Source organism: Zonotrichia leucophrys, chromosome 2, assembly GCF_028769735.1.
Source record: "Zonotrichia leucophrys gambelii isolate GWCS_2022_RI chromosome 2, RI_Zleu_2.0, whole genome shotgun sequence".
Taxonomy (NCBI): Eukaryota; Metazoa; Chordata; class Aves; order Passeriformes; family Passerellidae; genus Zonotrichia; species Zonotrichia leucophrys.
Window position 1 is genome coordinate 76170765 of NC_088171.1, and position 16935 is coordinate 76187699.

Here is a 16935-nt window from a genome sequence, read left to right on the forward strand (position 1 = left end):
TCTGTAAGAGGGCATAAGCAATTGACAGAAAAGTGTTTGAGGATTGTGGGGGTAGTGAATTTAGAGTTTTCAGATAGGAAAGCTGAAAAGGACACCTAAAGAAAATCTTAGCAGAGTGTATAATTGGATGCTGTGTATAATTTTCAGTTTAAGTAAAGGACTTTACTCAGTGAAAATAACAAGTCAGGAATTTCTTTCCTGGGTCCCCAAATGCCACTTCCCTAGACAGCAAGGTTTCAAATTCACCTACTGTAAAAATGAGTCATCATGTTTCAGTTTTTACTTTAATACTATTGTGAACTTTTTTTTTTCAGTATACAAGTGGAAAATCTTTTTTTTCCCTAAATAGAAATAAATCAACAGAAAATTAATTTTTCCTCCTACTCTTCCAGAAAAATATTCTGAGGATGTATAAATAAAACAAAATATTTTTTAGCACAGCAGCCAAAAATGTACTTGGATATTGCACATGAAGACATTTGTGTTAAGCCCTAAAGTGTATTGGTCAAAGCAATTTGCAAAGCAGTGTGTTTGTAACACAAAGTTAATACAGTGAGTAAGTCTGAAGAAAGGGGGACCACATAATGGAAAAAATCATATTTGTGATATCCAGTGGGCACAAGTTACACTTTCTCTGAGACATACCTTTGTTCTGGCACCTCGCTGAAGATGCCAGCAAGGACTCTCATCACATTTGGTGCTGTAGCACAATCAATGTGACTGCTGTGCCTTTAATGTCAAAAAACAGATTTTACTGATGCATCACTCTATTTTCATTAGTCTTTATTCCTTTGTGTAAGTTTTTCTTGGTAGTCATTTAGAGTCACTTCTAAACTACCAAAAAAATGTAAATTTTGCACAAAATTGACTATTATCAATGTACTGATCAATTAGCTTCTTCCTTTGTCTTGTTTTTGCTCCACTGACATTAAGTTTATAAGCAACTATAGAACAAATGGAATATTTTCATTAAGACTAACACTTATTACAGATTGATCTGGAATATTTTTACCTCTTCAGGCTTTTTGGAACTGTTACAAATTGTGCAACACTTTTCAAGTAGGAGGAAAGCCAAAATGTCAAACCCCTTTTTTTATGTCAAACATCTGCTTCTAGAGGAGAGCAATCAAATCTAGGTAATAACTTTCCTCAACAATGTTTATTTTGATGTTTATCACAACTTGTTTTATCTATATTAACTTATTTCCTTTATCTGAAAAAAACCAACAAACTCTGCCAGTCTTTCTATGTCATAATTGCCAAATCTACTACAAAAAAACCAGAACACAAACAGATAAACAAAACCAAGGTGGAGATGTTGGTGTTTTCCCCTTATTTTCCACAAGGCTCTCAATGCAGGTATAACACTGAAAGAGAGAAGTTCCTTCAAGAAATTGTCCTTTTAGATAGCAAAAGCCAAACTTCATATAAATTCAAACCATTGTCAGTATACTAAAATATATCCAACAGTCACTAATCAGTATCTTTAGATCACATGCAATTTTTTAAAATCACATAAAATTTTTAAGATGTTAAATGCAGTTGAGTTCTGGATTGATTACAGAACTAAATCTGCAGAATCAAATGACTCAGCAAAATTACATGTTTATTCCAATAGCATTTATTTTCAATTTAATTATTTTTATAATGTTTCTGTTATATATTTTAAAGTAGTAATAAGTATATTATAAAGTGTAGGATGTTTCATGTGACCTGAAATCACAAGGGTTTTATCTTCTAGCCATGCTATCAGTACACCTGTATATCGACATTTATATTACTTGTTATAGAACTACTGCACTAATAATGTCCAGTAATTTATAAATAGGATTTTAATGTATCTATTAAATCAGCTGACAGTTTCACTAAACAGTTGAGGGTGACTAGGTAATTTTGCATCCGTTTTGTAAGAGAACACAGATTTATAGAAATAATGTATTGAATTATCAGCCAGCGCATATAATTCCTTCCACGTCTGTTTTTAGGCAACTATCTTGAGGAATGTCAGGTTGCAAATCAAAATACAGTTTACAAACTGATTGGGATTAGTTTAGCTTACAGGTGGTGATTTCGAAATAGTGGTTGAAGCTTACACATTAAAAGCATTTAACTTGTTTATTAAAGTTAGGGAATCTGTTCGTGTAATCGGGAAGAAGAATAAAAAGCCATCAGATTGATAACTGAAGATAACCCTCTTTGCTCAACATTCATTAAGCAGATCCAGTCTAAAAGGTAAAATTAATGTATGATATTATCATGCGACCCATGAAAATGGACAGGGTGCTGGGAGTAAAATAAGGCTTGCTCATTTACTCTGCAGTGCTTTACTTGTTTTCCTGGTACTTGGAAACTCCAGAAACCAGGCAAAACCATCATGGGCAGATGAAGACAAAAAGTTCATGATTATTTTTTTGTGCAAAAGCGCAGGTGTCAGTGAATGGTGACAGAAATCGCCAGAGGATCAAGTCCTTGAGCATAAACAAGTTCCAGCACAGTTTACACCCACAAACAAGGCAGCAGTTTTTATTGCCCTTGTGCAAGGATAGCTGAAGGGGGTTTGGCCCCACCAGCACTACAAATATGTCCATAATCTTTCTTTACTGCTCTGTTTCAACAGTGACATGCAGAGGCAGCAAAATAAACTGAAAGTTCAAGAGAACAACATGGTCAAGACAATACTACCAAAGGTTTTGGTTGTGCTACATGAGGCATTTTCCCTTTATATGTCTTTGCATTCCTAGTGTGTAAATGCATCTTATCTTTCTTGTGTTGCACACCTGCACATTTGCTTTCAGTGAGAATTTTTTTGCCGTCTGTCCTCAAGTTTGCAGAGATAGGCATACGGTGCCTTGTACTGGATGCCGACTGTACTGTGTGCATAGGAAAAGTTTGCAAAGTCCTCTTCAGTATAGTGGACATTTCTCTTCTATTTTCCACTGTACCAAAAATAGATAAATAAAAAAAAAAAACAAACCCAAAAAACGAACAAACAAAAAAAAAACCCAAAAAACCCAAACCCCACCAACCAACCAAACAAGAAAAAAACCCAACAAAAATCCCAGAACCTCAGCTTACCAGATATTTTTCTACCAATTAATAACCTATGTTTTAATAGTTTGTTGTTTAAACCTCTGTCAAATTAATGCACACTCACACACAAACAACTGCAGATCTTTTTTGTTAAGAAAAGGATGCTGAAAAATTTAATACTCACGACTGTTCTGTGGCAGTGCAGGGTAATGTAACAATATGATATTTTTCATCTGACTCTGTCCTGAGCAAGCCTCATCATCTTCCAAGGTTTCCCCATATATCAAGGCAGAAAGAGTGCTGATTTGGAGGAAGCAGAGCTCTACATCTATGACTAGAACAGCATGCTTTTTAAAAACGTTATCATTTATCTTCTGCATCTGAAATATGAGCATAGAATTTATTTATGCACTTTTTAGTGGATAATTTTTAATATGATAGAATTAATGTTGACCACCTTCTATTAGGCTTAAATCAACATGTACTTCTGAATACATGTTCTCTTTTTACAGTTATTTTCCCTCTTGGGTGAGTGTCTGCATGACAGGGCAGTCTGTAAAGGAAATTATGCACTGCTTTATGTGAATCTGTTCAGACAAACAATTTTACAGAGCAGTGGCTGTCATTTTGGCATTATTCATAAGCACTGAGTTAACTTGAAAGAAAAACTAAAATTTAAGGAAAAGAAATACATGCAGTGAATTTGAAAACTCCTGCCCTTTGAAGGGAAAAAACCACTTAAATCTATTCATAAATGTACCCAGATTAAACTCACCTTTTAAAATTGTATTTCCACTAGATTTCTAGTAATATGATAACAATAATATTTCATTTCAAGTTGTCAAAATGATTTTTTGTAATTTATCAGATTCCATTCCCAAAACAGAAGTAACAATATTAGAGATAGCTGTGTATTATTTCCATTAGACATTTGCACAGTGCCATCATCAAGGAGATGAAAATTGTTTCAGGGAATGCTGCTAGTAATGTATTAATTGACTCCCATGATGCAGGACATCAGAGTTACTCATTCTTTATGATTTTAATATGAAAGATATGCTATGTATAAGAATGAGCTTGTTCAGTACATCGAACATATACTCACCTCTGTCTGCTGACATCAAAGTGAAATCTTGTTGGGCTCTAATGGTCTTTAGATAGTAATTTAAAGAGCAATCAGGCGTGATCATATTAACCTGGCATACTAAATTGGCTTACGGAGTTTATGCCGTGCACATACTCAAGCAAAAGCACTGTCACAATTTATAACAGACAAGGAAAGTGATGAGGAGAAAAGAAATGGTAAAAAAGGTGTAAGAGGAATCAGAACTGGTATCAGAATTCTGTATTACTTTTCTTGCTCTGTTGAGCTGAGACCTTTGTCTCTCCCACTTATGTCTGTCTGGTGAAAAAAGTGATGACTTTAAAAGCTTTGCATCCTGTATATTGCATGGAGTATGTGAGACACAAAGTAATTTTGACAGTTGCACATGAAAGTGTGAGAAGGAAATGGAACCATGGAAACACAAAACCCCCATGAGCGAGCCAGACTTGCATTTAATGTTTACTCCTGGAAGCTAACCTTTTTACAAGGTGTACAAAGACAAGCAGCAGAGACGAACAACTTGCAACAGAATGTTTATTATTGATCTAGTGGCTTCACTTTGTGAATTGATTTGCTTAGGTAGCTCAAAGCAGGTAAATTAGGAGCATAGTAGCAGTAAGATCTCTTGCCTGTGGTCCTTACATTGATGAAAATTATATGAGGTATTTGAAGCTAGGAAAAAAAAAAGAAGGACTAGGTTTTCACTGATTGCGTGAGAGAGGAAAAAGAGCGAGATCAGGACAAGGCATGAGCAAAATAAAAGGGAAGGATCAACTTCTTGAGCTGTCACCCACATTTTAGAGGATGTAAAAGGTGGAGGTTATTGTTCTGAACAGCTAAGGAGGTCACAGACTGAAGTATTTCAAACTCTAAAATTTAACAGGCTGTACAATGCAAGGATTCAGTGATCCCTGTAGAAGACTCAGAGCCTGTAGAAATGGTCCTGTTAGAGTGAATGACTGGGTCTCACAAGAGCTCCCAACACAGCTGTGTTGTGTAGGGTGCTAATGGTGCTTGTGTGTCTGAAATTTGTGTTGCCAACACAGGTGGAGAAATACAAATGAGCTTGTAGAAATTAAACTGCTAAAGAAAAATCTTACGCATATTCTAGTTTTATTTGGAATGCTTCTGTATAAATGGCTTCACCTGGGCAGAAAGTTTATTTAAACAGGAAAATACAGGAAAAGATACTTTAAAAAATATTTAGAAATTCTTCAAAGGACTCGAGGAGAACAGACAAATCAAAACATTGTGTCCTCCTTTAATCCAAGAAATTTGAAGATTTTTTTTTCTTTTTGACCTAAATATGGAGTTTGGCTGAGAATTTCTGATTCACCTTGTAGACATATTGTTGTTGATAGTCAGATCAGACATGGGCATGTATTCTCTATGTCAGCAATGCAAGCGGTATTTATAATTAGTGAAACATTAGACCGTCAATTAAAACTCAGCTGGGATCATGAGACTTTCTTTCTGGAAAATCATCAGAATGCCAAGTAATAAAATAAATAACATTTGCCAGACAGCAAATTGTGGGAAAGTATTAAATACCTGGAGTCATTCCTGTATCTGCCTAATTATGTGTAAACCAGAATAACAAAAAGGTTCAGAAATTGAATAAAATTTATGATTACTGAGACATAGGAGCTGTTTAAAAAAAAGAGATACTATAATGCCTCAATTGTGCTACAAAAGTATAAAATTTCAGCAGGAAAACAAGAAATTGTAGAAGTATTAAGGAACTGCTAAGTGACAGGAGACTAGATTAAAGCTCAGGATTTCATATCTATGAGATGGATAACTTTTTTCACAATAGGGACTTTTTTATTTCCTTTGCTCATTTTAGTGGGATGCAGATTCGGCATTAAAACAGTAATTGGGAAAAAAAATTAAACTGCAAATTTCAGAAATATAAATAATTTATAATTCTAACTAAATAATTGTCAAAATATGCATATTTATATACTTTGGATATTTATACAGTTTTCAATGAAAAGCAGAACTCTGGAGACGGACCTGGAGTCCCTGGTCAGTGACAAGTTGAACACGAGCCAGCAGTGTCCTGGCAGCCAGGAGGGCCAACCCTGTCCTGGGGGGCATCAGGCACAGCATCACAGCCAGGCAAGGGAGGGGATTGTCCTGCTCTGCTCTGAGCTGGGACAGCCTCACCTCCAGTGCTGGGAGCAGTTTTGGGTGCCACAAGGTAAGAAAGACATAAAACTATTAGGGAGTATCCAAAGAAAGGCCACGAGGAAGGTGAAGACCTTGAGTAGAAGTACGAGGAGCAGCTGAGGACACTGGGTCTGTTCAGCCTGGACAAGAGGAGACTGACGGGAAACCCCATTGCAGCTACAACTTCCTCATGAGGGGAAGAGGAGGGGCAGGCACTGATCTCTTCTCTCTGGTGATCAGTGGCAGGACCCAAGGGAATGGCCTGAGGTTGTGTCAGGAGAGGTTTAGGCTGTGAATCAGGAAAGTGTTCTTCACCCCGGAGGGTGTTTGGGCACTGGAACAGGCTGCCCAGGGAAGTGGTCTCAGCACCAGCCTGACAGAGTTCAAGGAGAATTTGGCCAGTGCTCTCAGGCACAGCTTCAAGAACCCTTGAAGCTGTTCTGTGCAGGCAAGGACTCATAGTTCCTTGTGGGTCCCTTCCAACTCAGAATATGCTGTGATTCTGTGATTAATTTTTCTCAATAAAATGCATGTTTGAAAACATAACATGAAAAATCACCATGAAAAATAGAAATTCAAAGCCAAAGTATGAGCATAGAACAGAATGCAACAAAATTAAAACCTAAATTCATTTTTTCAAACAAAATTATAAATATCCTGAAACAACACCCCCCCCAAAAACTAACCAACAAAACCCAAAGAAACCCACAAACAAGCAAGCAAGCAAAAAACCAAAAACATCCTCCATAAAACAAACTTAAAACCCCACCGCTAGAATCAATCATTAATAAAACATGCTTCATATGAAAAAGAATAATTTCCTATCAGCTGTCCAGCACCAGCATATAGGAGAAGCTAGCAAGTTAAAAGGTTATCTCATCTTCAGTCACTGCAGTTAACATCCTTGTGTGCAAGTCATAAACAGAAATTATTGGGATTGGCAGTCTTGTCAAGTGCTGCCATTACATAAAATAGTTTGTGATTTAGGGGCCTGAAAATGTTTTAACAGCAGATGTCCTAAAGTGAAAAACCCCCTGCTCTTCTGAAGGTGATATATCAAACCACAATTTCTGTTATATGGCATAGAAAGCAGTGGATTTGGAGCAAATATTGGCTTTATGGCAATGACTGTTTCCCTCCCTCCCAGCAACGCTTCATGTCCCACAGGCTCTACATGACCTGTCTCTCCTCTCCCTCTAGAGACAGACATTCCCTAATCCTTCTTTCTGTCTCCGTGTATCTGATATCCACTGTAGTGCAGAAGTTAAAATCAACTTATTTCTTGCATAGGAGCTGTTATATATCCTATTAAATTCTGAGGAATTAACAGAGTTAACAACAGCTTAGAACTCCACAGCTTCTATTCCTGATTCAAATAGACCTTGTGTACCCAAAATCTTGCTTATGTTTTCTACACGAGTTAGTGAAATGAATTGTCTTTCATAAATGAGCCTAACTTTTATTACATAATAATTATTTCATAAAACAGAGTAGATTACATATTTTTCTAGCCAGGAAAAAATGCAGAAAACTCAACATGAAAAGTCACGAAAGGTCTTAACAAAGGAAAGTGGAATGGTACAAGATTAAAACTGAGGACTTAATAGATAAAAATAACCAAATATTTATTAGATGCCCCTAGGGGTTAATAATTTTGTAAGAGGAACACTATGGTATAGTTTTGGTATAGTTTTCTCCCTGTTGTCCTTTGCTTATCATTTAGTCAATCTAAATGGAGATTATAAAATTCCAAATAATCCAAATGCCTTGTAGAGGCATTTGCAGACTCTTAGAAACAGATGATGCTGTTTCTAAGGGAGGAAGATGATGTAAAGCATAAAAACATGTTGTTGTAAAATTCGCCTTTTCCTTCCAGTATTTTTTTTAAAAACTCCAAAATAACTCCAAGATGATTTCCTTGATGTAGTTCACTGTGCAGTACCAGATGCATGTGTTCTATGACTGCTGCATGGCAGTGATACATGTGCCCTATAGGCTGGAGAGGGTGACTAAGGAGAAAGGTGATTATATCCACACTGCTGGGTGATATGTCCCTCACTCTCCCAGCCCAGGGGCTGATCTCACAAAAAGTGAAAAAGGGAGGAAAAAAGCTGAAAGATATACTAATGAGAGAACACAATGTCCACTAACATTGCCACATACTAAAATTAAAACTACATTAGTTTTAATTTTCAATAACTAGATAAATTTAATCTTACCCTGGAGAAGATTGTGTTACATAAATACAATGGCTTTTGTCTAAATAGCTGTGTGCAGTAGTTATTCTTGTATTTATAATAAGGGAAAAAGGTGTGTAAAGAACAAAGCAAACTGGCAAAAGAATTCCTGTCTTCTAGCATCAGTTGTAATTATAAAAAATTATTATCTTGTGTGCATTGTATTTATTTTAGCTGTCAGTCCCTGAACATGTAAGTTAGAGTTGTTATTGATTCTTTTATCAATGATTGATAGTGTTATGCCATTAAAACCTTGCTACTCCTTGCTAAAAATATAGATTTCCAGTAACAGATGGATCATTCACTCCTATTGTTGTGAAAAGTCTTAACTGACCACTGAAAAAACATTACTATGTTTCATCCTGAACACTATGATTCAGCATCAGTAAGGATTTGGCTGGGGCCTATGTTGTTTAATGTCATCATAAATTATCTTGGAAAGTGTGAGAGTATCCAGGGAAGTGTTTGCTTTTCAAATTAGGCTACTAAAGACAAAAGCTAGATGGAAAAAAATGGGAAAAACATTATGAAACAGAACTAAAATAAGACACGAAATCTGATGGAAAGCAGTACATACTGTGGGAGGAGGGGAATAATTCCAGTTTCATTAATAAATTGTTGTTCTCTGTGGAAATGATAATCTCTCTCAAATGGGATCTTGTTTCATAATAGCTGTATGCACATTTGCTTAGTGTGCGTTGAGTGCCAAAAAAAGCAAATGGGATGTTAGAAATTCTTAGCAGCAGCTGAAGGAAATAGATGCCGTTAATATAGCTTTGTATCTAAATTTCTGGTGTGCCTGTAGTCTCAGAGAGCATGTGTCCCAAAGAACTTGTAAAAGTACAGACAAGGACAAAAGGTCTATCAGAACTTTTGGATTGACTCATCAGTGAGGAATAACTGAGTAAGATAAGTTCACTTAGCCTGGAAAAGAAACAAAGAGAAGGAGATAGGATAGGTCTCAAAAATGTCTAGAACATAGGGGTGAGACTAAAGGGAGGAGATTCCTGCCTTCACCAATGCAAGATGTGTGGGGCACAAATGAAGCCAACAGGTTTCCCATTCACAGCAAAGAAAAGGAAGTGATTCTTCACAAAATGAATCAATCCAAATTAGGTAGCTCCATGCCATAGGCTGCTGTGGAGATAACAGAATTTTTCATGTTAATGATAAAAGAATGAAGAAATTAATAAAAAAATCAATTTGCCAAAGGCTAGTAACTGCAGTCACCACCAATATCCATGAACCACTGGATACTTGGCAATTATGTGGTGATGTGTGACCCTCACCTTTGCCAGAGGCAGAGTTCTGGGTTGGAGGCCACGTGCACCCGGTGCAGCGTAATGGGGCCAAGCATGCTTTGGGGTCCAAGGGTGGTAACAGACGTGCTCCTCCACCTAGAATAAAATAACAATAAGTGTTTATATTAGTCATTAGTTTCCAAAAGTGACTCATTTAACTTTGTTGCATGTGTTTTGGATAGTTTAATGGGCAAGGTATTTCATCAAGTAAGAAATCAGTTCTAAACAGAAAAAATACATTTTATTAAATAGCATTTCTCCTAGTGAAAATATAAACATTTGTCTTTATATGTAAAATGCAAACATCTGCAGTACTTCATATAGCAATTTACTGATTTTTTTGTTGATTTGGATGTATTAGTAATAATATTAGATTCAAAAAACATAAGACAGTAGTCCAGGTCACTATTACAAATGTAATGCCAAGAAAAATGTCTGGTTAGCAAGAGGCTTGGGATGTTGTTGCAAATTGTTCACGTCTTTCAGTATCTCATACTGCCAGCCATTCCACCCAAACTGCTTCTTTAGCTTTCTAGTCCATGTCACTGGCAGAGGATTGTCCTTAAAACATCCTTAAAAAGAGCTGAGCCTCTTAAGACCCCTTACAATTCTCCCTGAGGATTTCTTCCATCTGAAGCTGAGCTAAGCACAAAACACATTTGCTATGCTGAGGATGCAGCCCATACACTCAGTTGGTGATTTGGTTTCCTCTCTGAGTCAGAGGGAACTAGCTCAGCCTATGCTCAGGTCAGCTTGGGAATGTGGGGGGACTCGATCAGGTGCCGTGAAACCTCCCAGGCAAGCTCATCACCCACATGCAGCATGAATGTGACAACCCTTGAACCACAGTGGTACCCACCCTCAAACTCAAACATGCTTGCAAAAGACAGACAGATACAAAGCACAAATATTCCTGTATGTCTTCTTGCTGGGATATTATTACCCTCTTATGCAAATCTTATGGCATTCTTATAAAAGACAGTAGGTGATTTAAATTATACTTTACAATCTGCTTCATGAAAATAAAATGACCTCTTTAAAGGGATGAGAGTTGTGATCATGTCTTGTTATTCTGACTGCCTGATAAGCTGAAAATCAAGAAGTAAATGAAAGGATTTTTTTTTATTACACCTTCTTCATTACTTCTGTGGAAGAATTCCTTGTTCATCTTGCAAGCTTAAAAACTTTCCGAGTTCTGTATATGTTTGTATATTATCTTCATATACAAAATTCCACATGGACTGAGGGAGACCAAGTGTTTTATGTGCTGTGTGAATAAGAATTTAGGTCTGTCAGGAGGGTGTACATCAGCCTTTTGGTTTTTATTTAATTTTTGGGTCTTCAAAAACCCTTTTTTGGTGTTCAGTTCAAGTTGTCCTTTAAAGAAGATTAAGGTGAGACAAGATGAGAGAATTTTCTGTTCCAATGTCCTAGAGGATAATGTCAATAAATGAGTTTTAATAAGCAAATCCTTTTCTATGTCACTGTGGCAGTAGGTAAATTTTAGTCCCTGATGATTATTCTATACCATTCAGCAGAGGTTGTTCTATTTAATTTTTTTCTCATAGCACTGGTTTTCAGGAGTGATGTCTGAGTAAGATGTTGATCACAGCTGATTCTGAATTTTTTATGTTTTCTTGTACCTTGGTGTCAGTGTAAAATTACTACTTTGAAGAGAGTACCGTTTTTTAGTGTTTCATAAAGCAGGATCCAAAGGTATTTTCTTGAGTGTGTCGTGTTATAGATTTGGATAGTCAACAAGAGGTATTGTGTCAAAACCCATCAGCCTATAAATATGTATGTATTATTGCTGATGTGAATTAAGGATTATAATGAAAGAGTGAGATAGGACAATTTAATTGGTGTGACAATGTTGTTGTTTTTTGTTTTTTGGTTTTTTTTTACTATGAGAATTGAAGCATAAACTTCAAGAAGAAAGCTAAGGAAAAAGGTCTCCTTGACATTATTAGTGCAGTATATATTTTCTAGAAACTAAAAGTACTTCAGCACTGTCATATAAGCCAGTTATTAGCTCTTGCTCGTCAAATCCAGCTGTATCAGCCCAACAGCAGGTAACTGCTTCTAGTTTAATTGATGCTAGTATTAGAGTCCAAGAAAATAATCAATGAGTGTTTGCAGAATCAGGAGATTCCTATGCAAGCCAAATGAATTCTGGCAGACAGCATTTGTGCAGATTAGGAATCATTATATAAAACTTCAGAATCTGACCAGTACAACTGAATTTTTTTTTTCAGTTGCTGTAGTATTTTTAAAAAGTAAAATATTTTCTTATTTTGAGTAATTTATATGCTAATAAACTAATTTGATATTATCAGGAAGTTAAAAGGCAATAACAAGTGTATGATTCATATTAGAAACAAGAACTTGAGCTGGTTTTTTTTGTATAGCGAAATACAGAGTCAAAAATAAGTCATTCTTTCATTTGGATGCAAACAAGATTGGGTTTGGTTCTTTTTATGTACTATTTTATTTACTCTATTCACTATTTTGACATGTTTATTGCACTGTCATATCTGAAAGCTATTGTAAGGCCTGGCTCTGAAGTGCACTTGATCATTCCTTTTTCAGCAAGATGAGTCTCTTGCCAGGTGAGTCTGGTAGCAAATATGGCATAACTTTATTACCCAGGGTAGTAAAACTAGATGTGCTAAAAACTAAAAAATAAATTAATGTCTAACCTATCATTTTGTTTTGGAGCAACACATTTTAGAAAGAAATTTTAATTGATCCTACAAAAAAAAAAAATTGCTCTGTCCTCTTTGCTGATTAACCTGTCTATGAAGTAGAGTGATTGAAAGACATGCTTTTATGGGCCTCATCACTTAGGCATCTGAGCATTTCAGTCACTATCCTTGCAGTAGCTCTGTGAGGCAAGAAAGTAGCAGCTCTCTTCCCTGAGTAGGGAATCGAAGCACAGCAAGACTGAATTATCTGCTTGAATAATTTACAAATGAAATTGATACCTTAAAAACTAGAAAGTCAATCCTTCTGGTTTTTCTAATTTTTGTTCAATGTGGGGCTTTTTATATAAAGAATGGTTTATAGTTTGATATTGTCTGGATTGATAAGTAGGCAGTTGTGTCTCTGTTGAAGGACACAGCAAGAGGGAGCTGGGCAGATCTGCCTACCTGGAAATTAAATAAAGGATTACTGATTAAATTTTCCTACATCCAGCACTGCAGTGCTCTTTAGATTAAATAGTTAGCTTCCAAGTCCATTCCCAGTCTTGACATTAATAATGTCAAATTTGTAACTGCAAGGTAGAAAGTGAGGTAAAGTAAGCTCAGGGGGAAGAGGGAAAGGGATTAAAGGTCAGTGCTGTTAAGTCCTCATGAGCCCACAGTATTCATGGATCATCAAAATAGATGACAAAATTATGAAAATAACTAGCAAAACAGGCAACCAAGAGTCTTGTGTTTCTAACAGTCTGTCTGCCTTGTGCTTTATGGGTATTCACTTGTGTTCCTTGTAATAGATTGTTAACATGTTTCCTTGGGGAGCCCAGCCCCAGAGACTGATTCTGAAGTAATGGCTTCCTCGGTGTATTAAATAATTCTGACAGGCTGCTCATTTTCTTTAATTATCTCCAAGTATTAGTGGTTAAAAACTTGTAAAAAGTAATGGTATAAGTAATTAGCCTATTGGCATTACTTTTCCTATAGGCTATACAAGATAATAGGTTCTGAATTTGATCACATTTTATGCATGGTACAGATAATCTTTTATTATTGGTAAAAATATAAAATGATATTTTTTGAGAGAAAAAAAGCATGTGAAATCCTTCTTCCTAATATCTAGGGCAGATACCAAAGGTTCTTTTATTCTGTGTGTTTGTGGGGAGTCTACACTCATATTTGTTAGTGGTGTACCAGTCCATACGATGAGTTAAACAAGTAGACAGAAATTATTTGCTCCAGTAATTTATCTTCAGTGTTACTTTCCAGTAATGTAACTCAAACTGTAGGAAAAAAGTAAATTACAAAGATAAATATGAGTACATTTTTTCAAGGACTTTTCAAAGCCATTGATATTCTTCCATGACAATGTCTAAAAACACTCTGAAAGTCATTCTTAGTCTTAATGTTCATTAATGTTATACACTAAAAGACAAGATGAGCCTAAAACAATGCCTACAAAGTAAATAAAAACATTTTTCTAAATGTTATCAATACCCCACACATTTTGACAATATTTATTAAGAAAAAACATTTTCAGAAATTGTTTTTCAGATTCAGGGATAATAAATTTTCATTTTATCCTGTTAAATTCCAGTTCACTTTACTTTATGCCACCACAAATTTTATAATCAGTGAATGAGAACTCTATATTTTTACTTAAAGATACCATGCAGACATAAAGTTCACTTCCATTTTGGGCTATGTCCAAAAATTAAATGGAACCTTTCTTCAAAAATTCTTTTTGATTATTTCAAAATTAAAATACTATACTACCTAAATTCAGAAGCATAGCTGTGTTTCAGAATCATTACCAGATTGCTGGCAGATCTCCATGAGTGTTTTCATTCTGAATTAAAGGGCACTTTTGAGGCAAATCTTTTGATCATTCAGACTTACTGTAGTTTTGTTCACATCAAGAGAGGTCTTGGAGAGTACAAACAAGATCCCTTCTTGGTAAAAAAAGCTGAGAGGATGCACTACATGAATTGGCACTTAGTCCACTGAACCAGATGAGATTTTGTTCGCAGCAGAAAACCCTGAGGTGCGTTTATTGCCTGCATCTTTCCTCTCCATCAGCTGCTCCATTCTACAGAACACTCACACTGGTTCACGTTACCTGCTAACACAGGTACAGCTTGTGTCTAATAAAAAATAGATACAGAGACACTACCCAGGGCTAGGTGGGTCCCGGCATATTTAGTCAGCCATCTTTCCCTAAATTTTGGGTTAATTTTCCAGTGTTTTTAAGATGACCTACTGAGCAAAAGGGATTTATACTGCTCATGTACTAAGGTGGGGAAGAAAGTAAGCAAAATAGTAGTATAAAGCACGAGCATATAGTCTTAATTTTGGAGTAACTTTTAGTGATATTTATATTTATGGTCCTTACATGCTAGAATATGTAAAAAATTCTAGTTTGTAGTATATATCTTTCATGACAATCCTTGGAAAATCTGAGTACTAAAAATAAGTGTTTACATTGTTTGTGTAAAATGCTATTGATTTAGAAGAAATTAACTTCTAAGTTTGCTGCTGCATGTCTGTGTGTCTATGTGTCTGTGTGTCATCTGTAATTAAAAATTACATTTATCCCAGTCGTCTTTTTATGATTAGTTCTTATCTGTGTTGGAACATGTTCACCCATTACTTTTCATGTTGCGAGAAAACATATCAAGAGCAATAAAAATTAGGACATAGGTCAAATTTATGTTGAAGTCACCAAGATATTTCAATTTGAATAGATTTTTACTTGATCGAAATGATTGTTAAGACAAAGCATGAAACAGGCAATGCAAAGTTAGAAGAATTGTGCCAGAAAAATGAAAAATTATTGTTATATTTAGTTTATAATAGATGGTGTATGTAAACAGACTTTTTTACTGCAATAATGAAAGATAAAATGAAGTGTACTTCAATTATTTTAATTAAATGGAAAGATAAGTAGAATAATCCAACTGAAATCTGTATTTTTCAAGATAAAGATTTTCTTGTAAAAATGATACAAGGTGTTATGAAGAAGAGAAGTAATTTTACAATACTTATTTATACTCTTATCATTATTTTTATTTCTCTGAAGGCTAGTACTTCTGAATATGTGCTCCTGAAAATATTCATGGTAATATTTTCTAAACTAGGAAAATTAATATTTAAAAACATTTTTTATATATAAAAGATGTGAGAAGGATATATACATAATTCACAATCCATGATAGAGAAATCTTGTATGTAGAACACAGTCTAAAATGCCATCTGTTTTTTTCCTTTAAGGTTCTCATGAAATGTGTATTTTTAAAATACTTGGCTATGTAAAATTCATTTGCCCTTTCTTTTGGAAACATTTGTTAACTGTTTTGCAACATCCATTAGTAATGCATGCAGTTTACACCTTTGATCACAGTCTTCTCTTTTTTTCTTCCTTTCTCTTTTTTTTTTTTTCCTTTTTCTCTTCCATGTTAACCATGAAAAGAACTGCTCTAAAACAAGCATAAGGACAATCTGTGGGTGTCTGTTTGTGTGTGTAAAACCTGCACTTGGGGAAGCTTCATTTAATTATTTACTTTTGAGCTAGTAAATGATCCAAATTTTCTTCTCATGGGTCCTCTGGTTTTGCAGTCTTGACTTTTAGTGATTTTGGCCTTAAACCTTAGTCAAACTGACCCAGATTTATATGGAAGGAGAACAAGTTGCTTTAGTTGGTGTTCTCTGTAGAGTTGATGTTTCTCTATTCTCTCTCTCTTTCTCCCTCTCTCTCTCTCTCTCTCTCTCTCTCTCTCTCTCTCCCACTAACTCAGCTGGAGTTACTAAGATCAATAATTTCTTAGGTGCTCCTAGCTGAAGTTCTATAAAATTAGACTATTCTTCATTTCTCTGACTTCTGAGGTTTTATGGCTTGAATGAAAAGAAAACTTCACACTCATCTACAGCTATTGTGCTGGAAGGCAGCTGAAGGATTGAGTACTGCCATTAAAGTCAGTACACTTTCCCTGAATTCTGTTTAAAAGTTGTACCATTGGGCTTCTTTGTACCGTTCTATTCCTTTGTCTGTTTCCCTTCCTCTAAGTAGGGTTGATAATGCTCTCTGAAAATTGATGTAAAGTTATCATCTGTAGCTCTTACATGAACATGGCTTTGTAGAACCTGAACATCATTAACTTTCCTTTGTCAAAGTCCGTAATACCGCTGGGACTCAGCGTGTCGCTACACAAATCCTATATACACCCCGCAGTGCTGATATGTGCTGCTAATTTGCTGTTGCCATGACTAGTTTATTATTTTGCCAGTTCACAGGGAAAAGTGCTTTTCCATTCTTTTCACAGCTGGCAGTACTGCTCAGCCAGGCAATGTAGGAGCTCTTGTGGGCTAAGTAGAGAAAGAGCTGGTATCTGCTGCCC

General features: G+C 35.6%; 1 protein-coding gene across 8 annotated transcripts in view; it reads left to right on the forward strand.

Annotated features, from left to right (window-relative positions):
* The window catches only part of CDH12 (cadherin 12), a 619586-nt gene that overhangs the window by 464617 nt on the left and 138034 nt on the right, over positions 1-16935 (forward strand). The window lies entirely within an intron of this gene.